Source organism: Podarcis cretensis, assembly GCF_951804945.1.
Source record: "Podarcis cretensis genome assembly, chromosome: 11".
NCBI lineage: Eukaryota > Metazoa > Chordata > Lepidosauria > Squamata > Lacertidae > Podarcis > Podarcis cretensis.
Window position 1 is genome coordinate 61,176,867 of NC_137180.1, and position 24,358 is coordinate 61,201,224.

The following is a 24,358-nucleotide window of genomic DNA, read 5'->3' on the forward strand; positions in this document are numbered from 1 at the left end:
CCAGCAGCATCTGCTTGGCCACTGTAAGAAGAAAATACAGGATGCAATGGGCCTGTGGGCTGATCCACCAGAGGTTTTCTTAGGTCCTTACCTTCATGAAATAGATGGCCGCAGTGGCAGTAACTGAGGGGCTCACAGGCAAATGTCTGCCTGTCTAGCTCTATACTCCTACATCATAAAAAGGTAAAGGTAAAGGTACCCCTGCCCGTACGGGCCAGTCTTGACAGACTCTGGGGTTGTGCGCCCATCTCACTCAAGAGGCCGGGGGCCAGCGCTGTCTGGAGACACTTCCGGGTCACGTGGCCAGCGTGACAAAGCTGCATCTGGCGAGCCGGAGCCGCACACGGAAACGCCGTTTACCTTCCCACTGGTAAGCGGTCCCTATTTATCTATTTGCACTCGGAGGTGCTTTCGAACTGCTAGGTTGGCAGGCGCTGGTACCGAGCAGCGGGAGCGCACCCCGCCGCAGGGATTCGAACCACCGACCTTTCGATCGGCAAGTCCTAGGCGCTGAGGCTTTAACCCACAGCGCCACCTGCGTCCCTTCTCCTACATCATATCCATCACTAAAAAGATGAAGTCTGAATTTCTCTCTGCAGATAATCTGCAATTTTTGGCTTTGAAGTCAGATTTTTTTTTCCCCCCACCTCAAGAGGCACCTGTCTTTACACCATAACTGCATGCTCTCCAACATTTCTCTGATGAAAATAGGGATGCCCTATTCCAAAATAATAATAATTATTATTTTATTTTTTTATACCCCGCCCATCCGACTGCATTGCCCCAGCCACTCTGGGCAGCTTCCGGCATATATAAAAATCTAATAAAACAGTAAACATTTAAAAACTTCCCTATACAGGGATGCCTTGAGATGCCTTCTAAAGGTTATATACTTACTTATCTCCTTGGCTTTGGGGGGGGGGTGTCACATAACTCCATTCCCTCCCAGATTTCTCCAATGAAAATAAGGACATCCTACCATATCTTCTGGGACGCGGGTGGTGCTTTGGGTTAAACCACAGAGCCTAGGACTTGCCGATCAGAAGGTCAGCGGTTCGAATCCCCACAGTGGGTTAAGCTCCCATTGCTCGGTCCCAGCTCCTGCCAACCTAGCAGTTTGAAAGCACCTCAAAGTGCAAGTAGATAAATAGGTACCGCTCCGGCAGGAGGGTAAACGGCATTTCCGTGCGCTGCTCTGGTTTCGCCAGAAGCAGCTTAGTTGTGCTGGCCACATGACCTGAAAGCTGTACGCCGGCTCCCTTGGCCAATAAAGCGAGATGAGCACCACAACCCCGGAGTCGGTCACGACTGGCCCTAATGGTCAGGGGTCCCTTTCCCTTACCATATCTTCCAACATTTCAATGATGAAAATAGCGACATCCTAAGGGGGAAAAATGAGATATTCTAGGATCAAATCAGAAACCGGGATGACTTCTGTAAATCCAGGATTGTCCCTGGAAAACAGGGACACTTGGAGGGTCTATTATTGTCACTGCTCTGCCCTTCTTTCACAAATTAAGGATACTTTCCTCCCTTTTTTTGGTGTTGAAAAGGGTCAGGGTGGTTGTTAATATTGCCTGGGCAAACTTTGTTTTGATATGCATTACTCACAAAGGGCATGGGCCCATTCAAGATGGGGCAGACCTTTTTGAGACAGGGGACTGTGCATTTCGAGCCGTCCCCTGCACACTCAAATCTTGTTACCATCAGTAGTTAAGGTTAGAATCAGCAATACCTAAATGCCTCTAGTCCATAGTCAAAAATGCAGGAACCAGTCGGGAGTGAGGGGACTTGCAGTCCCCATGTGGTCTGTTTATTTACAGAGGAACACAGATGCTGAAAAGAAGCTTCCTTGCAATGATTTTCAGAACCTGCTGATTTATGGGGCGGAGGGGAGAGAATACCTTGGATTTTCAAAACCTGGGCAAACAAATTAGAACAAACTCTAGGGGGTTTCAGCTTGTCTTTCTGAGACCTTTGTCGGCAATCGACCGCGTTTCCCCCTGACCTTGACAGTGTTGTGACTTGTGGAGTTATTTTAACAAGGATAAACCTGAAAGAAACATCTCCAACGTCTCGGGCACAGACATGGAAAATTCAAGATCAGGTACAGGAGGTCTGTTTACCATGTGCCTCAGAGACTCCCTGCACATCAAAATAAGCATGAATATGTAGATTATTTCAGCAAAGTACGGTGTGCGGCCAATGCAAGAAATTCCCTTCTCTGGATTAATATTTACATTACGCCTATAAATTCTCTGGGGGTACGTAAATATGCTTATGAACACATTCTCTCTCATGCACACACACAGAAGGCAAACTTTGGAATCTGGAAGAAAAGGGAGGAAACATATTGTGGGTTTTGTATACCAAGTAATCAAATACAGAGTTTTGCTCCAGGAAAAGCTGAAGTCCATAACCTGCATAAATAAAGCTAAACTAAGCACCTTTGTGATGTTATTTACATATTACAGTTAGGAACCACCTGTTCTCTGGGGAGCTTCAGTCAGCACATGTTGGGCTTCCAAGTCGTTTCCCATCCAAACATGAAACAGGCTTAGACTTGCTGATTTTCAGTTTCTACATGATCTGATACATCATCAGTCCATATCCTGTACTGGTTGGTTTACATGAGAATCACTTCACAGAGTAACCTCAATGTGGAGATGATACATATGGAGTGGGAGCACACTCACATACATGGGGTCACTGCTAATGCCGCATACTAACCACTTCATCAGAGGGCCATTCATTCCTGCAAAGGGCTGCCTACGTACTGATCTGAAATTTCTGGTACTCATTATCAGCGAGGCCAGTGTCACACACCCAAGAGGGTGGCCTGTCATGAGACAGGAGCCAGCTTTGCCTGCTGAAAAGCAGCCTGAAGGGGGGAAAGGCAGATCACCTGCAGCTGATCAGCCTTCAAGAACACTGAGAAGAAGGCGATGATGAGAACCGACTGGCTTCAGTCTTCTTAAACAGAGCTCTCAGCAGCAGTCAGATGCTGGAAACAATACCTGTGGTTCTTGTCCCTACTCTGTTTGGACCAGGGTTTCCCAAACTTGAGTATCCAACTGTTTTGGAATATAATTCCCATCATCATTGACCACTGGTCTTACTAGTTAGGGGTGATGGGAGTTGTGGTCCAAAAACAGCTGGAGACTCAAATTTGGGAATACCTGGTCTGGATCCTTGGCTTTGTGATCATCTGATTCCCTGACTGCTGAATTGTCTGACTACTTGGATTGCTATTTGGCTGACCCTCAGAACGGACTTGACTTCATTTGTTGACTCTGCCAAGCATATATCAGAGACTCTGATTGTCTGTTTGTTTGGCTTCACACTCCACCAAGCTCTGCACACTGTTGCTCAGCAATGGGACTATGACACAGCCTGACCACAAAGCTGGTAAGAACCAAGTAAGGGGGAACTTAACAGCTGAATATCAGAAGGGAGGGCACTCTATATAAGGTACAAGGAGGGTTCTGATACAAACAGCAAACAATTTAGTTGAGTAAGGGCTGTGGTTGGATGAAGAGATGGCAAAATGATGGGGTGACTGGAGGTCGTTGGCCAAAGGATGAACAACAAAGTTGACACAGATTTTTCCTATATAGTGTGTATCCTAATGGAAAGCTCTCACAAATACTTTGAACTCTGTCCTGAACAAAGTCTGACAAATTGGGAATTTGATGTGAGCCTCCATACTTGAACCCCCAAAAGGAATTTTCCCCTTACTACACATATTAAGCCTTTTATGTGTAAGTGAATCTCCTCCAAGGGAAAGTGACCTCTAGCAATGCATGGGTGCCCCTCTTGGAGTGCCTGTGCCTGTGCTCATACGACTGCATATAGGCACCCTTTTGCAGATGTTCTGCTCAATGTACAACTAGCCAGGAACTGGGTTGGTGAGGTGCACCATTGTGGCAGGGCCAACTGGCATGGTCCCCTTCAAATGTATTGCCTATCCATGGAGGTTTCTCCATGAAAAGGCCTTATGTTATAGTGGTTTTGTTAGTCAATTGGAGCAAACAGTGCTATAAAGCACTGCCATCCCTCATGTGGTGGTCTAGATCAGTGGTCCCCAAACTTTCATGAGCCACTGCCTCCTTGGTTCCATAAATTCATCCCCAGTGGACCCTACCCTACAAAAACCATTTTTCAGCATATTGGTTTGCACCACCCACTTAGGAAGTTAATAATACACAAAGTAAATACTAATACATAGATAATACATATGAGTAACAATTGGATATTTATTCAAAATCCAATTAAAACTAGTTTAATTAATTCAACACAAATTGATGCACTTGATCAAGTGGTATGAGCTTTTCAAAGTCTGATAGTCATTTACGTCTTCTGCATCCTCCTGCTGCCCCTTGCCTCTTAGTGCCCCCTAGGTAATTCCAACTCCCCAGGGGGTTGTGCCTCCCACTTTGTGAGCCGCTGGTCTAGATGTTCCTCAATGAGTCCACCAAAAGTCCAACTCATTACTCATTCTACATTGCATAAGACACAGCCTGATAGAAACAACATTGACAGGGAATGTTTTCAGCTCCAGTTCAGAACATGGACCGCCTTGGCACATTCTGGCCGTGTGGACAAATGCATGTACTGTATGTCTTTTAGTATCTTGTGAGTTTATGATTCTACTAATACCTGGTGGGCCTCAATGTTTGGGCTGACTCCACTGGGAAATATTTTTGTGCAAGGTGACATGGAAGTTGCATGTGGTGGTGTTACATCCCAGATGACCCCTTCATACATGGAAATCACCATCTGATGTTGAGATAAGCCCATCCATCTGAACTAACCTCAAAGAAGCAGAAGTAGCAATAGTTCGGTCAGAAGAAAACCTTGGTTTTTTCCTAGAAACTTTCCAATTTTTTTGTCACAGGAAGGCTGGAGGCTTAAGAACGGACTTTCTGCTCCATTCTCCATTTCAACTAGACGGTTCAATGATGTCCTTTCCCCCAACCTTTTGCCCTTTATAAATTCCCCTCAGAAGCAGTGGGATAAACATACCCTCTCTAACGCTTCACTTTGTCCCACCACATCCTCTAATACTTAACCAAGCTTAGCAGCTAAAGCCAAAGTCAGGGGAGGATTTTTTAATCTACACAAGTATAAGTTGTAACACACATGGAGATAAGAGAATCCATGTGCTTTGAAGTGCTCTGGCAATTTCAGAGCAGTTTCTCGTTGCACCACACCAATTCTGAGCAGTATGTTGTGTGTGTGTATGCACACACTTTTCACTTATGTGATCACAGCTTTGTGCAGGTGGGGGGAAATAAATGCCCCAGAGGGTAGGACCAATGAACCAATGGATGGAAATGACAAGAAAGTAGATTCTGACTAAACAATAGGAATACCTTTCTGAGAGTAAGAGGTGTTTGATAGTGGAGTGGTCTATGTCAGAAACTGGTGGACTCTCCCTCCTTGAAGGTTTTTAAACAGAGGTTGGATAGCCATCTGCCAGGGATTATTTAGCAGTGATTCTTACTTTGCAGGGAATTGAACTAGATGACTCTTTTGTTCTCTTACAATTCTGTGATTCTCTGATTCTATGAAAGAGCATTGAGAGTTATTAGTTGTTGTTTTTTTCAGTTTAATGCCATACCGTACCTGATTTCTTGTTTGCTAGATTTTCAATTGCCTTCATTTTGGATACAGTAAAGATGCTATGTATTTGAAAAGCAGAGACCCAGTTCAAGAAATAATTGAATGTCTGGAAGATTTTATTATTTTTATTATTATTATTACATATCCAGAGCAATTTAGTTCTGACTACCAGTACATCACCAATATGCATCCACTTTTCATTGAATTCCTCCCCACTCCATTCACTGTGGTTATTTAATCTTCTGCCTACAGTTCCCACAGAGTCTATTTTTTCCCCAGCTACCCCAACTACGCCTTTCTGCTATTGATGTTTTCCCAGAGAATGGTGTGTGTGTGTATGTCAAATTATTGCTATTGATCTAGGTTTGTTTCTTTATGTGTATACTTGTTTAGCTAGCATTACGACTCATCTGATTATGAAGGTATAAAAAGAAGGGAAAGAGGTGGGAGGTACAGCTGGGAAACTTCAATTTCTGTATATTTTATGAATGTCATTGTGCAGTGAAGGCTGTTTATTTCAGCTCAAAGCATGCTGGAATCAATCTTCTCAATTCATCAGTTTAGCTCTATGTCTTTCCACTGAGGGTGTGGGGGGGAGAACAGTAATGCAGATGTCTGTAATACCGCTCTTGTGCTCAAGTCCCGCTTGTGGGTTTTCCATGAGTGTCTGGTTGGCCATTGTGAGAACAGAATGCTGAACTAGATGAGCCATTGGCCCCATCCAGCAGGGTTGTCTTATGTTCTTAAAACCAAATGCTGACAGAGAGAAAACCAATATTGTTCTTTAAAGGGGTTGAGTAGGACCCTTTCAGAGACACATGCCCGACTGGCATGTTCTCTCCATCCTGGTTGATCGTTCAGGAGCTTCAAAAGCTTTCTTCTGCCCGAACATCACAGCGACTGATGCCAACAGAAACTGGCACAATTAGGGATCCGCAGAGTCTTCGCAGCTTGCGTAACAGACCTCAGCATCTCAGCATTTCGGCTAATCTACTTTATTTACATATAAACACACACGGAGCACTGCAACATGGCTCCCTCTCTCTCTGGCATCAGACAGCAAGGAGAAAAAGAACAAAGGACAATAGTCCCACTTCACTGAACACAGTAATACAAACATCCTCTCTCCAACACTTCCCACTCTGTGGAGTCAAAACATACACCATCATGTGACAGACAACAATCCCATGACTGCAATCATGGAGCAGGAATTCTAACAGGTAAATGTACATTGCATCAAACTTCTTAACATTTCTATATACATTACATATGCAGTGAAGGCGGTGAAGGTCCTGTGTGAGTGCCTGGAGGCGGTTGGAGGATGGATGGTGGCTAATGGATTGAAGTTGAATCCTGACAAGACAGAAGTACTGTTTTTGGGGAACAGTGGGCGGGCTGGTGTGGAGGATTCCCTGGTCCTGAATAGGGTAACTGTGCCCCTGAAGGACCAGGTGCGCAGCCTGGGAGTCATTTTGGACTCACAGCTGTCCATGGAGGCGCAGGTCAATTCTGTATCCAGGGCAGCTGTCTACCAACTCCACCTGGTACGCAGGCTGAGACCCTACCTGCCTGCGGACTGTCTTGCCAGAGTGGTGCATGCTCTAGTTATCTCCCGCTTGGACTACTGCAATGCCCTCTACGTGGGGCTACCTTTGAAGGTGACTCGGAAACTACAATTAATCCAGAATGCGGCAGCTAGACTGGTGACTGGGGGTGGCTGTCGAGACCACATAACACCGGTCTTGAAAGACCTCCATTGGCTCCCAGTACATTTCCGAGCACAATTCAAAGTGCTGGTGTTGACCTTTAAAGCCCTAAATGGCCTCGGCCCAGTATACTTGAAGGAGCATTTCCACCCCCATCGTTCTGACCGGACGCTGAGGTCCAGTGCCGAGGGCCTTCTGGTGGTTCCCTCATTGCGAGAAGCAAAGCTACAGGGAACCGGGCAGAGGGCCTTCTTGGTAGTGGCACCCGCCCTGTGGAACGCCCTCCCATCAGATGTCAAAGCGATAAATAACTACCTGACATTCAGAAGACATCTTAAGGCAGCCGTGTTCAGGGAAGTTTTTAATGTGTGATATTTTAGTGTGTTTCTATGGAAGCTGCCCAGAGTGGCTGGGGAAACCCAGCCAGATGGGCAGGGTACAAATAATAAATTATTATTATTATTATTATTATTATTATTATTACCCAGGAAAAAAGCAACTTATGAGAATGAGGTCATTGTGGAAGCTGCAGATGGGGAAGAAAGTTGATTCAGTTTACGTGTAAAGGAGAGTCTACCTAATTCACACTCCCTGATATGTGAACAAAAGGAGCCAGTGTGGTGTAGTGGTTAAGAGCGGTAGATTTGTAATCTGGGGAACCGGGTTCGATTCCCTGCTCTTCCACATGCCGCTGCTGGGTGACCTTGGGCTAGTCACGCTTCTCTGAAGTCTCTCAGCCCCACTCACCTCACAGAGTGTTTGTTGTGGGGGAGGAAGGGAAAGGAGATTGTTGGCCGCTTTGAGACTCCTTCGGGTAGTGATAAAGTGGGATATCAAATCCAAACTCTTCAAACTCTTCAAAACAATAGTCATTTGAAATTCAAACTTACCTGAATTTTGCAATGCACACAATAGGGTCAAGTGAGCACAAAACTGCATATGTTAGTGCATGTTTCTTTTTGTGTGTTATATATGTTATGTTTGTGATAAATGTTGAAAATTAATTTTTAAAAATTGGGGGAAAAACAAAACTGCATATGTTAGTGAAAATAATATTTACCAAAGCATTACTGTACATTAGTGGAAATTGGTTTTTAAAGAGTGTATACTGCAAACAATATACTAGGAGAAATCCTCAAGAGCAATTCTCAAGAGGACTTAAAAAAATTAAAAAGAGAGAAAGAAGTTGATGTGGAAACATGGAGAACTGAACTTAGTACCAAAACTGAGAACCCAACAGATTCACCCATCTCTAAAGGTAAAGGGACCCCTGACCATTAGGTCTAGTCGTGGCCAACCCTGGGGTTGCGGCGCTCATCTCACTTTATTGGCCGAGGGAGCCGGTGTACAGCTTCCGGGTCATGTGGCCAGCATGACTAAGCTGCTTCTGGCAAACCAGAGCAGCACACAGAAAAGCCGTTTACCTTCCCGCCGGAGCGGTACCTATTTATCTACTTGCACTTTGAGGTGCTTTCGAACTGCTAGGTTGGCAGGAGCAGGGACCGAGCAACGGGAGCTCACCCCGTTGTGGCGATTCGAACCGCCAACCTTCTGATCGGCAAGTCCTAGGCTCTGTGGTTTAACCCACAGCACCACCCATGTCCCCATCTCTACACATGAGTAATTTGAGATCCAACTATCCCTAGTGACAGCTGTTAGGTAGGGGATACGCTAAGGAATTCAGACATGGCAGAGTCTATTATGACCTGGTCTATTGCACATCTCCCAGATTAATTACTTGATTGGACTTTCCAGTGACTTTTATACTACTTGAATCATAGAATCATAGAATCATAGAGTTGGAAGAGACCACAAGGGCCATCGAGTCCCACCCCCTGCCAAGCAGGAAACACCATCAGAGCACTCCTGACATATGGTTGTCAAGCCTCTGCTTAAAGACCTCCAAAGAAGGAGACTCCACCACACTCCTTGGCAGCAAATTCCACTGTCAAACAGCTCTTACTGTCAGGAAGTTCTTCCTAATGTTTAGGTGGAATCTTCTTTCTTGTAGTTTGGATCCATCGCTCCGTGTCCGCTTCTCTGGAGCAGCAGAAAACAACCTTTCTCCTTCCTCTATGTGACATCCTTTTATATATTTGAACATGGCTATCATATCACCCCTTAACCTCCTCTTCTCCAGGCTAAACATACCCAGCTCCCTTAGCCGTTCCTCATAAGGCATCGCTTCCAGGCCTTTGACCATTTTGGTTGCCCTCCTCTGGACACGTTCCAGTTTCTCAGTGTCCTCCTTGAATGTCCTGACACAGTCCTTGCTGACCTTTTGAGTCACCGAGAGCACAATTTGGGAAACCACCATATGATTTACCTTGATTAGGATTACTTTTTCCATTCAGGAATGGTGGTGAGACATTTCACTGACCAGCTGTGGAGCCCTCAAGGAATGCATCTGAAGGGAGGGTAGCTGGCTTGCTCTGTCAGCACTGGGCAAATGCATGGTGTTTAGCATCCTCAGGTGTGAGCTGCATTGGAAGAAGGTGCTGTTAGCCAATCAGCAATTATTCATGGTGCAGAATGAAAGATTCTTACCTTCATCATCGACTCTTGCCAGGAAATATGAGCTTTCTCCTCTTGCTTCAGTTGATATGCTCCTTGGGATATCTGCATTTTAATGGAAACTGCCCATCTGAGTGCTCACCGGAAGGACAGATCCTGGAGCTGAGGCTCCAATACTTTGGCCACCTCATGAGAAGAGAAAACTCCCTGGAAAAGACCCTGGTGTTGGGAAAGATTGAGGGCACAAGGAGAAGGGGACAACAGAGGACGAGATGGTTGGACAGTGTTCTTGAAGCTACTAACATGAGTTTGACCAAACTGCAGGAGGCAGTAGAAGACAGGAGTGCCTTGCATGCTCTGGTCCATGGGGTCACAAAGAGTTGGACACGACTAAACGACTAAACAAAGCCCATTTCACACATTTCAAGCCAATATGCACACCAAATGACAGTTATGCTTCGAAAGTCACACTTCTCCAAATTTTGCCAACTAAACAATGTATTAAAATTAGTTGTGTTGGAAGTATGCATAAAATGTATTTGTTAGTGAAAACAGCATACCAAAAAATGCATTGCACAAGTCAACACTGCTTGCAAAAATGCATATTAGTCAAAGCTGCATAGGAAATTTACACTAAATGCCAGCAAATTCTCAGGAGGATTTCTTTAAAAATGTTTTATGTGGAGAACTCAATTTAAGATTGGGAAAATGAAAAACAGAGAGAACCAAAACTGATCGGTTTTTCAACTCCTGTTCCAAATCAGTTCCCCACCATTATTTGCTGGTTCCATTTGCCTATTTTCTTTGTTTTTTATTTACATATGTTTATTTATAACACAACAAAGTATCTTAACAGATGCCAAATTAAAGAAAAGTAGAAAGTGACATCTAGAACTAAAAATATAGAACCAGATTTCCATACCAAAATCTAGCATAAGAAATTAATATCACAAGTTTCCAAATAACACAAATGGGTTTACATTATCCTGTACCTAATTTCTCCATTACATTCTGTAAAAAGACTCCATTTCTCAATAAATACATTTTCTTGTTGTCTGGTCTATTTTCATAGGATGATCCCTAGTGCAACATGTGAGAAAAAACATTTATTTCTATTTCCTCTCTCCATAGTTTATTTTTATACATCTGTCATTCAAAGCGCCTTCTGTTTTTTTTTTAAGCTTTCCTTCACAGGGAGTGGTCCAACCCTCTGCTCATTTCAGCTGCTGTTATCCATTCTTTCTCCACCTCGACAAAACAACTTTTCAAGAAGGGGTAGCCAGAACTCCATGTGGCATGACTTTTGACCAGCTGTGTGTGTGTGTTTGCAGCTGAGTTCTTGGATATGATCACTCCTTCCCCCAAATTAATCTATTTGGAGTGTTAAGGTTAGAAAAACCTCTCTGTCTCACCTGATGAAGCTTTTGAGGTACCAGGGATCATTATGGCACTTAAGCAATTGAACTCCAGCACATGAGCCAATTAATGGCACAATTGTGTTGATGGGCCGGGCAATGTTAATTATCCACCAGGAAGTTACTGAGGCCACCCTTAAGCTAACCTTTTTTCATCCAGCAAGCCAGTAGGGAGACATAATTTAATGTATATAATGTAAAAGTGCAGCTGAATGGGGTCATATTAATTTGCTAGGGATATATTACATGAGAACACGAGACTCGGGGCTGCCTTAAAATATTTGACTTTCGAGACTTCATAAAATGAAAACGGTTGTGGTATTTTGTGCATCCCCTAATTATTCTATTGCTAGAGCTAACTGCTTAGCTCAAATCAATATATAACATTCAACCTTTCTCAGCCTCTGTTGACTATCTCCCTTGGATAAGGCTGTTAGCTATGATGGCTATGTTCTGCAAGCATTGCCAGTTTGGCTCTGAATACCAGTTTCTAGGAATCACATATGGAGAGAATGTTATTGTGCTCAGGGCCTCCTCACGGGCTTCCAATAAGCATCTGGATGACTGCTGTGAGAACATGTTGTTCAACTAGATGGGTTTTCGGCCTGATCCAGCATAGTTCTTCTTACCTTCTTATCCCAGGACCTTCATGTTATCTTCCATTTCCCTTGAACCTGTGAGTACAACAGCCCTTCTCATACCTCAGTCCTGAGCTTCACTTCAATCCACAACAGCATTGACTATTGACTTGGAGGCCAGTGAGTGGCTCCTCCAAATGTGATTGGCCAGGCAGTTGGTGGGTGGGCAGAAGAATCTCAGTGTGCACCTGAACAATGGGTTGTTCCAACTGCAGCACTTGAACTGCTTAACAGGGCCAGATTTGGAGATGGGAGGAGGAGGACAGAAGTTCAAGTACTATAATAAGTGTTTCCATTGACAGTATTATAAAAGTATTAGTACTCAACTAATACATCCTTCACTGCAAGGATTTATGCTGGTAAAACTGATCTTTTGCTCTTTTCTTATCCCTAGACATTCCCCAAACCTTCCCTAAATATGCAGGGGGGGAGGGGAACACTTGGAACTGATTTTGGGGGTTGCAGGGGAAGGAGAGTTCCATTGTGCAAGTGGAGAGGCTGGACCATCCCTGGAAGAGAAGGATGACCCCACCTACAACTCATTTGTAACAGCTGGCCTGATACCAGACTTTAAGGTTGGAGTGAGGAGGTTAAAATGAGGGAAATAGTTGTTTATCTGCTGGTCAGTGTGTGGAAGTATTATTTGTCCATTACAGTCAAACCAGAAAATACCAACAAACCAAGAAAACATACACAATAACTGATAGACAGAGGTCCTCAATTTTCCACATTCAGACCTAGGTTAGCCTATTATATATATTTGATTGTTATTATATTCTAATAAGCTTCCCTCCTCATCACGGGTCTGCTTTTGTATTTTGTAAACCGATTCTCCCTCATTTCATAATTGCTTGACAACTTTTGGCTGACAAGTGACTTTTACGTTTAATAAAGGAAATTTTTAAAAATGAATCATTGTACTGATGGGATACATCGGGGGTGGGGGGGAGCCAAGATCCTGGCCAGGTGTGCATATTTTCAATCAGAATGGAAAGCTCCCATATTGTGTAAAAGCCCCTCTCAATTCTTTTTTTTTTAAGGGGGTGGGACTTAGAAAAGGCCTCGGTTAAAAAGCAGCAGGCTTCCAAGGAAGAAAGGGAGAGACAATGTGATTCCCGACAGTAGGTCTCTCCAGAAGTTTGATTGGCCTTGCAAGAGGACTCTCCCCTTGCAGCCAGATTCTTCACTGGATTTCTCTTTTGAAAGTGGTAATCTTAAAAAGAAATTGTGTAAACATTTCCGAGCCCCATGCAGCTGGAGCCCTGGAGCACCGAGCTACCAGCGGTGGTGGAATGCTGGGCTGTGTTTTTGCAAGTACAAGACAGAAAATCTATGTAATTACCTCTGAAGCAGAAGACGCTGTGCAGCCTGACAGAACAGCATGTGTAGGAAGGGCTCTGTCATTTCTCCACTGACTAATTTCCCCACCATAGACTCCTTTTCTCCCCCCACCTTCTCTCCCTGCTGGTAGCCTTTCAGGTTAACCCTCTGGATTCTGCTTGTCTTCCTCAGCTCCTAGCCACTTCCTTCCCCTCCCTTCTCCCACCTACCAGGCAGGTGGGAAAATCCTGCTCCTGTGTTTTTCTGCTCTGCTCCACCCCACAGAGTTTGAACAACACAGTAGATAAATCTATGGAAGAACTGGCATAGGAAGCTGCCTTGTAGTCCGTGGCTCTCCATGGGTTTCAGGCAGGAGTCTCTGGCACTACCTGGAGATTCCAGGGATCAAACGTGGGACCTTCTTCATGCAAGGCTCTTCCACTGAGCTATGACCTTTCCACACATTATGTACATCAATGACCATGGATTTGAACCCATGTCAATTAATGGAACACCATAAGGATGTCCACTTAATCAGTCCTTCCTTGAATCCACCTGTTTGAATCCATCTGATCCAACCTGTCTTTTCAGATCCATTCAGAACTAAAGAGGTCTAAGGGACTAACTAGCAAAAGTGTTGCCCTGCCACCTTGACAAGTCAGTTTTGATCCAGGAGCTTACAATCTCCAGCTTGCTACTTGGAAAAGAATTATTTGCTCTCAAGAAAGATAGAAAGCTGTTGTCTTGCATTAAGTCACATCATTCGTCCATCTAGCTCAGTATAGTCTACACTGAGTGGCAGCAGCTCTCTGGGTTTCAGAAAGGATTTTTTCCCCCAGATCTACTTAGAAGTGTGAGAGATCTGACCTCAGAAAACTTTGCAAGCAAATGAGTGTTCTGTCACTGAGCTATAGCCTAGAATGTTGGTGATTCAAAATTCTGCATATCTAGCAGGTTAAATACAGTAGTTTATATTCATTCCTAATACTTTGGAGCCTGGTGTTAAAAGTTTAGGATTCACCGTCCTGAATTTTGTGTTCATAAACTATCATCATCATCATCTTCATCTTCATCACCCTGCTCTTCCTCCCAAAGGAGTCCAGGGTGGCAAAATTAGCACTCCTAACAATTTAGCTATCATATTTCTATCTAGCTATCATCTAGCTATCTATCATCTATCTAGCTAGCTAGCATCTCTATCACACACACCTGGAATATTGTCTTATGCCTTATTTACTCAATCAATCACTGCACTGTGCAGATGCCATTTTAACAGGAGGTACTTTAGTGTGGTGACACTTGCCCTTTGGAATTCTCCCATTAGATATCAGAAAGGGCGTCACCTCTATAGCCTTTTCAGCATCTGATGAAGACTTTCTTCTTTCAATAAGCCTTCTAAATCGGTTCATGAAACAGATTTGGAATTTGTTTCATGTTTGTTTCAGTTTATTTTATATGTGCAATGGTTTTATACATGATATTATCGCATAGTGAAATTGCTATGAGATGCTTTGTGGGAAGTGATTTGTTAATGGAGCAAATAAAGGATAAACACGGCTGCACTTGTTTGTTTTCTGAGTTGCCTCAATAGTTGAGACTTTATTCCATACATCTCCTGGCATGTGTCATGTCTCCTCTGACCACATTGCTTGCCTTGCTTGTCAACCAAGTATCAAATTGATTCAGAGGCATCTTTTTCTTCCTCTTCTCCAAGATGATAACTTTGTTTTCTAAGCAAAATTGGCTTTGAGGTCAAGGCTCCAGGCACACCTGCTATCCTTCAGTTCAGTGTCATAGCTTGGCTGATACTTCCTTCTATCTTTCTTTTTGCCTTATGGAGTGTTCCTTTGTTTAGAAGAAAAGGTCAGCTGGTTCTCTCAAGTGTTTTGAGGTGTCACTCCAGTATTTGGAGACTGGCAGCAGTTCAGGTCAATCAAAGTCCCTTGAAAGAAAGAGACCATCAGCACAGGCAATGACAAGGAGGCAGAGTTCGATAGGAAGGTCAGCAAGCAGGCAAGGAGTTAGGTCAAGGGAGAGAGAACCTCAAGCCAGCAAATAGCAAGGAATTGGAATGTCTAGCAGTGATTCCCCACTGGTGCCTTGAAGCTACCTGATCCCTGACTCAGCAGGTCCAGCTCCTGACACCGTCTCAGGACAGTGCAAATCAGGGCATGGGGCATTACGCCCACTAATATTTGCATGGTTAATATATGCTGCTCACAGTTTACAGGGGCTACAATTAAGGAAGGGGGCAAAAGTTGAAAAGTTTGTATTTAGATACAAAGCTAACTCATTTGCACTTTCCAAGACAAACTATACGAACCAAAAGGCAGCCAACCTTTGAAATATGCACTTCTCTGAATTCTGCCAGCCAAATCACCTGCACAATAAGGACTATGCTGGAGTGAAGGTGACAATAGCATACAAAAATGTATTGTTTAAAGGTAGATTGCTTTGCAAAAAATGTGTGTATTAGGAAAAATTGCAGCAAAAATATGTAGAGGGATGTGCACTAAAATAAGGCTGCACAAACACACACAAACAGGACAGAACAGAACAGAACTGTAGAACTGAAAGGAACCCAAAGGGTCATCTATTGCAGGGGTGTCCAACAGGTCTAAATAAATATATCATCATCATCATGTACATTGCCAGCAATGCAAGAATCTCAGCTAACGAATCCCTTAGAGATCATCCAACCTCTGCTTAAAACCCTCCAGCAAAAGCGAGTCCCCCACCTTCTGAGGGAGTCCATTCCACTGTCAATCAGTCATTATAATCAGAAAGTTCTTCCTAATGTTAAGTCAGATTATCCTTTCTTGTCATTTGAATCCATTCGTTTGGGTCCTACGCTCTAGAGCAGCAGAAAACAAGCTTGCTCCATCAACCATGTGACAGCCATCAGATATTTGATATATACACAAACACATACACCACCCTATTCTTCTGATTGAAATGTCTATTATTCATTTGCTTGCTTTCCTACCTGTACATTTATTCATTAGATTTCTTACCTTTACCCATAAGGTCCCAGGGTTGGTTACAACAGTAAAATATACCATGAAAAAATAAAAATAAAATGGTCACAGCAACAGAACAAGGAAACTGTCAAAGTGGTTCCATATATAAAAACAATACAAACATTTAAAAGCAATTGGATTTATAAAAGCAGTTTGAAATAGTTCCAATACAGATGCAGACCTGGATAAAAAAATCTCCACTTAAAAGGCTTGTTGGAAGTGAAAGGTCTTCACTAAGTGCCCACATGGCAGTAGAGATGGCACCTGTCTAAAATTTGATGGGAAGAATCACAGGTGATGCTACCCCTTTCTGAGGTCATGCATCTTGCGAAATTATTTTTTTTAAAAAAAGCTTCAGTGGTTTTCCTGCAAATACAGCTGGTAAATCTACTTCTACATTCTCTTGCTCTTCCCATTCTTCCAACCCTGGAGTTATCATCAGCTTAAAAGCATGACTTCTACCTTCAGCAAACACTTGTCTCCAGTATTTTTTTAATAATAATAATAATAATAATAATAATAATAATAATAATTTATTATTTATACCCCGCCCTTCTGGCTGAGATTCCCCAGACACTCTGAGCAGTTCCCAGTTGAGTGTTAAAAACAATGCAACATTAAATATTAAAAACTTCCCTAAACAGGGCTGCCTTCAGATGTCTTTTAAAAATACGATAGCTGCTTATTTCCTTGACATCTGATGGGAGGGCGTTCCACAGAGCGGGCACCAATACCAAGAAGGCCCTCTGCCTGGTTCCCTGTAACCTCCCTTCTCACAGGGAGGGAACTGCCAGAACGCCCTTGGAGCTGGACCTCAGTGTCCAGGCTGGATGATGGGGGTGGAGACACTCCTTTAGGTATACTGGGATGAGGCCGTTTAGGGCTTTAAAGGTCAACACCAACACTTTGAATTTTGGTCGGAAATGCAGATCTCTCAGGACCAGTGTTATGTGGTCCTGGTGGCCACACTCCCAGTCACCAGTCTAGATGCCGCATTCTGGATTAATTGTAGTTTCCAGATCACCTTCAAAGGTAACCCCACTTAGAGCGCATTCCAGTAGTCCAAGCGGGAGATAACCAGAGCATGCACCACCCTGGCAAGACAGTCTGTGGGCAGATAGGGTCTTGGCCTGCATACCAGATAGAGCTGGTAGACAGCTGCCCTGGACACAGAATTGACCTGTGCCTCCATGGACAGCTGTGAGTCCAAAATGACTCCCAGGCTGCACACCTGGTCCTTCAGGGGCACGGATGCCCCATTCACAACCAGGGGGTCCCTGCCCACCCCCTGTCCCCCCAAAACTGAGGTGCTGAGGTGCTATGATGTGCTTCGGGGTCCCTGCTTTGGCTCGTGCCGTCTTAGAGGTACCCTACTTTACCTCTGACAAGCCCAAAATCTTTCTGAGGCATCAAGCTTTCATCCAAACCTGATGCACAGGGCTCTTACTGTTATGACTGGTTCTGGTTGGTATTTACAAAGAAGGTGATTAGACTGACAATAACACTTTTGCTTTCTGTTAGGGAATTCAGTCATTGCACATTTGAATATGAAAGTGAACCAATCAATTTTGATCTAACCAATGTGGTGTTTCCAGCTTCGGTATCTTCTGGCTTTAGTTTTCAGTTCAAATATCTTAGTGAAATGCATTTAAATGCATATTTTCAGTGGAAATGTGTTTTGAAATGCATATTTTAACAGAATATGCATTTAGAAGCATGTATTTAAATAGACCTTTCCATGTGGATTAAAAGACAAAGAAAACCAACCCTTTGTAGATTAATGTGGGAAAGGAAGAGAACAGATTTTAGGAGTTCACACATGCAAAACATGGACTAGAAGCAGACCGCTTTCTCCACTTCTGACTGTGGCATTAAAGCAACTGGAGACTCTTTCAGGGAGGGAAAGCACAATATAGAGCTCCAAAGGCAGCCAAAATAGATTTCATCTTTTCTTTATTGCTCTTGTTGAGTATAGATACCCAAGTCTGCTCTATCAATATAGCTTATGGCATTATAGAGCAGGGGGAAATGAAATCAATGGAGCCCCTCTTGGATCTAAGCTTTCAAAGTATATATGTATGTGATGTGAGTGTAAGAAAGAGAGAGAGAGTAAAGGATGCTGAAGCTTTAACTACTGTATATTATATTCTCAAGTCCCACAACTGAGAACACACTTCTCAAACCCTCTGCAATCAGCAGGGCATCCACTGATGAATTTAGTTCACCAGCATATAACTCAGCATAGAGGAGGAATTTGTCCGGTCCACATTTTAAAATCCTGCACTTCTGTGTGGTTTCTCCATTTCCCCAATCTTATGTTCAGCTCTTCATGTTTCCACATCAGTTTGTGATATACATGCCCTATTTTCTTAAATAAATAATAAACCACCAGCATTTTAGTGTATTCCTCCCCCCCCCCAATATACACATCCTTCTTTGCAATTTTGCCTAATATAGACATTTTTACAAAACAATATTCTGTTTTAATGCATTTCTGTATGATATCTGCACAACCTAGCAGTTCGAAAGTGCTGCATCCCATAGTTGACTGGACTTAACCGCCCAGGGGTCCTTTACTGTTTTACCTATTTGCACAAACAGATAGACTTTTCTGCACACTTTAACCCCTGTAAATGCATTTGTTTTACACACTACTTGGCTTGGGAACTGCTCTGCAAAATTTTGCGAAGTGCACATTTCAAAGGATGAGTGTGTTTGTTTCCTCATATTGTTTCCTAAAATGCAAATTCTTTGGATTCCCTTTTAAATGGAATATCTCTCCCATTCCCACCTGGGGGTAACACCACTGAACAAAATGGAACATTCTTCTGGGTAGATTCCTACAGGATTATGGTGCTGGGCTGTACCCCTATGCACTCTTCTTTGGGGGTAAGACCCACTGAACTTAGTGGCCCTAACTCTCAACAGACAAGGACTGGACAGCCATTATGTTGCAGCAGATCTCATTTATTTTGCTCATTACCAGAGGAAACAGCATGGCCAAAGAAGGATAGCTAATAAAAGTGTTGCATGCACAGTGCATGTTCTTAAAAGCACCCCATGGGGCAGCAGGATTTACCAGAATGGTGTTAAGTAGCTTGAAAAATTAATTTCTCAATAATAGAGACATCTTAAAAGCAAAATCTTGCTGTGCGGAAAATCAATTTGTGTGACAGATTTAGTCCTTTATCAGGAATCCACCAGTCTGGATAAAATATATGGCCTGGGAATGCCTGAAGGCATATTTGATTTCTCTGTTGTGGTGGGTATGAAGGTTGACTTTGGTGTAGGTTTTCAGAATGTGGGGACATTGCCATTCCCACTCCTGAGTTGGGGTGAATTTATGACCCTCTTACATTGAGAAGACTTGAGTGGTTGCTCCCAGTGGGATAGTGCATGAGGGATCTGCCCCCTTACCAGGAAGGGGATTACTATGCTTTGAAGATGCCCCTCATATCTTCCTCTTCATTGTGGCTCCCTCCCTCCTTTAAAGTGTGGACTTTGATGGTTGCCTTGTGGGGAGGAGTCCTTCACTGGCATTTGGGTCTCACCTTTTTGTCTCATTCATACCATGAGATGCTTCTCTTTGGCTTTTGGGGAGGTATTTGTCTATGTTTGCCCCATGTGGCTTTGAGTCTGGGCAGTTGAGAGAATTGAAAAATCCTGGCATCCAAAGAAACACCAACATTTTGAAGTGCGGGAGATGCTGAGGCAGAAACTGAGCAGAAAGAGCAATTCTCATGAATTTTGGATATGGGAAACAACTCTGCAATCAGTCAGAGCCAGTGTGGTTTAGTGATCGGAATGCTGGACTAGGACCTGGGAGACAAGGGTTCAACTTCTCACTTGTTCATGAAGATCATGCATCAGTCACTTCCTCTCAGCCATAGGAGCCAAATCCTAGGGGCTGAGGTCCCTTTGCCCCCCCCCAAAAAAAAAACAATTAAGCGGATCTGGCCCCCAAAGTTAATCGGCATTGCCATTCAAATGATTGGGGTGCTACATGTCATGTAATTGATTGTGTGGGGTGGGGCTTACCTGCCACCCATACTTTATTCAAAATGGCACCCTTGCTCTCAGACTAACCTACTTCACAAGGTTGTTGTGAGGAAGAAATAAGAAGGGGAAGAACCATGTACAGAATCTCTGGTTGCACACGGGATCCATTCTGGAGCCCTGTTCACATCATGAGCAGAACGCAACTCGCGTCTGTGCATGCGCAGGTCGCGATTCTCCACTTCTGCGCATGTGCATGATGTCATTTTAAGCGTCTGTGCATGCGTGAGCTGTGAAACCCGTAAGTAACCCTTTCCGGTATTTTCGGGTCACCACGGGACACATCCTGAAAAGATTTAACCCAAAGTGTATTTAACCCAAGGTATGAGTGTACACCACTTTGAGCTCCTTAGAGAAAAAGGAGGGCTATAAATGCAAAGCCTACAGGTGGCTACTTTCAAGCAATGAACCTACAATCATAATTGCATAAAATCATAGAGTTGTAGAGTTGTAAGTAACCCCAGGGGTCATCTAGTCCAACCTCCTGCTTTGCAAGAATCTCAACTAAAGCAGCAATGGCAAATGGTACCCAACCTCTGCTTAAAAAGATCTAAGGAAGAAAAGTCTTCAACCTCCCAAGGGAGACCGTTCCACTGATGAACATCTCTGACTCATCATGATGTAGGTGGATATTCTATTTCATATGTCGTTCTAAGATAGGGGTAGCCACTCTGATGTCCTCCGGATGTTTTTGGACTACAGCTTCCCATCTTTCCTGACCGTTGGCAATGTGGCCTGGAGCATCAGCTCCATAATTGGGTCCAAGAACCTCTGGAGGACACCATGCTAATTAACCTGATCCCTCGGGACTTTTCATATGCTATTAAGATATTTCAGTGGTTCCTATCAGTAGGGGATGCCTCCCAGCCAATGATGCTTTGTGCAGGATTAGGAGTCCAGGAAGTTAATGCTAGTGTCCATATTTTCAGTTATGAAATGTTGATGGAGATGGCACCATTCTCTGGATCGTGGCCAAACTTATCTCCAACAGACAGGCTTTCCACAAATGTTCAAGGTCCTGTGCTTGTTTTGTTATCTACTAAAAATATAACAACTTCCAGCTATATAAAGTAATAAAAAAATAAAATAAGGCACAGTCTTTAATTTTTTTAAAAAATGATGTTTGACTGTAAGAGCAAAATAATTAGAAATATTTAGTGCAGGAGGGGGAGGAAAACATCTGCAAGTTTAAAATTGTTTTCTGTTTAAATCCAGCCATTTGCCAGGACGGAAATGATATGTTAGACATCCTGCTCTTTTGCCCAGTATGATAGCGACTAAAGTGGCTTAAAATTGGATTCATTTATAAAGCTGGACACGATTAATATCACTCCCTGCATGACGGTAATTCATTTTTCTCTCATTTGTATCTGCAGCAGTGGGGGCTCTATTCCTTCTATGCTGAATGCAGTCCTAATTAAGTATTCATTAAAGAATACATATTTTCTCATTTAAGAGAGAATATCCAACATTTATGCACAGTATTAAAAAAAATGCAAAAACTTGTTTACCATTTGGGCCAATGGCTTGATGGAGGTTTCCTATTCCAAGTGTCTTTCAACAGGATATGTCTAAGTGGATTCAGCCCAAATGTGGAAATATGTGTACCCATTTGCTGCAGGAAATATTCGCTCGTTGCATTATTTGGGTCAACGGAAGCGCATCTGACACAGCCAAACCAATTACTGGAAAGAACCTTGCCAAATGTTTAAATGAAGATTGTCATCGTTTTGCTGTCCCAGATCAGGGAAGGGGGGGTGTGTCTTACTTATAAACCCAAGAGCCACATAGTCTTCTACTCAACTTTTCAGGGGTCACATGACAGTGGGGAGCGGTGTCAGAGTTCAAGGGCACATTCCAGCCAAGTAAAAACACCCAAGGAGGGTGCAAAGGAAGACCAGAGGTGAGTATAGCCTAGGGTTACCAGATATCCCCATTTTCCGGACACAGTCCCTGGATTTGTGAATAAGTCCCCAGACAAATTCCATCCCCGGAATGTCCCCGGATTTCATCTAATGTCCCTGGGAAACACAGTAGTGGCAGTCTCAGCAGCCCGGAGCAGTTGGCTCTGGCTGGCTTCAATAATTGCTCGGAAGTCCCCATATGATGGTGGTGCAGGGGCTCTAAGATGCAGCTTCTGGGCTGCCTCCACCTTCCCTGACCCCAGCAACTAAACTGTGGCTTCATGCTGCCTATCAGAGCAGCCTCCCAACTCCTACTTGTGTGCAAGCAGGAGCGGGGCAGGGATCTCTCAGCTGTCAAGGGAGGCTTCACACTGCCTATCACGGCTTGTGTGCAAGCAGGAGGGGGCAGGGATCTCTCAGTTAGGCAACAGGAAGCCTCCCTTCCCAGCTGAGGGATCCCTGCCCCCTCCTGCTTGCACGCAAGTAGGAATGGGAATGGGGCTGCTCTGATGGGAAAGGAGGCATTGAGCAGCCTGAGAGATCCTTGCCCCTTCCTGCATGTAGGAGTTGGGCTGGGGTGCTCCAAAAGGCAGTGTGAAGCCTCCCTTCCCAGCTGAGGGATCCCTGCCCTCTCCTGCTTGCACCTAAGTAGGAATGGGATTGGGGCTGCTCCGATGAGAAGGGAGGCATCGCGCTGCCCGAGCCTCGCCGCCACCACTCTCGGCCCTCCTTCTCTGCCTTCCATGCCTGACCCACCGCACCACTGAAGAATCAACAACTCAGGGGCTGGCCAGGCTCATGGAGAAAGGAGATAGAAGCCTCGGAGGAAGGGGAAACGTGGCGGTTGAGGTCAAGGTGGCGGCTGCCACCCCTCTGCCGCCGCCATCGCTGAAGCATCAACCTCCCAAACATGTAGTGTAAGTGTAGTGTATGTAAGTAATTAAAGTGTCCCCAGATTCATTGAAAAAAATCTGGTAACCTTAGTACAGCATGGCAGTGGCGTAGCGTGGGGGGGTGCAGGGGGGGCCGGCCGCACCGGGTGCAACATCTGGGGGTTAGGGTTAGGGGGCGCAAATCCACGGGTTAGGGGGCGCAAATTACTTGCCTTGCCCTGGGTGCTGACAACCCACGCTACGCCACTGCAGCATGGGTAGGGTCCTAAGGGCCTTTCCAGATCCTCCATGTGTCCTTATTTTCTAGCGACAGTTCCGGATTTACAGAAGCTGTCCCAGTTTCTGATTTGATCTTCGATTGTCCACTTTTCCTTAGGACATCCTTATTTCCATTGGAGAAATGTTGGCGGGTATGGGGTTCATATATAAAAACACAGTAAAACATTAAACATTAAAAAAAAAACTTCCCTGTACAGGACTGCCTTCAGACGTCTTCTAAAGCTTGCATAGATACGAGGGTTGCATACCCTCCAACATTTCTCTGATGAAAATAGGGACACTCTAAGGAAAAGCGGGACATATAACCCCCGAGTCAAGGAGATAAGTAACTATGCAACCTTTAGAAGACGTCTGAAGGCAGCCCTGTGTAGGGAAGTTTTTTTAAATATTTAATGTTTTATTATCTTTTTATATATGTTGGAAACTGCCCAGAGTGGCTGGGGCAGCCCAATCAGATGGGTGGGGTGTAACTAATAAAAGTGCCATTGCTGTTATCATGGAATAGGATACCCCTATTTTCATCAGAGAAATGTTGGAGGGTATGTCATTCCTGACATAAATGTTGCTGCGGTTTCTCGGTTCCTTTTTTGTCCTTCTTTGCCCTCAATATCCTCGGTCTCATTTGCCCAAGATGCCTTTTAACCTGATTGCCTGTGGTGGCACATGAGATTAATCACACTAGTGATGCCATTGCCTCATAAGCCGTGTCCTGATATTATTGATAATTTTACATCATTATGTCAGGCTGAAATGCATCCTTGAACTCTGATAACGACCCTTGCTTGCTCAGATGGAGGATAGACAGGTGTATGTATAAATCGAGCCTACTGTGCAAAGATAAAATTTACATTAGTAGCTCTGGACATTTCCCCCCCCCCCTTTCGGCCCTGCCCATGGGGTCTCCACTAGGTTGCCCAGAAGAAAACATGACCCTTCAGATGAAAAAGGTTCCCACTCTTGTTTTAGACCAATGAAAGAAGAAACTTTA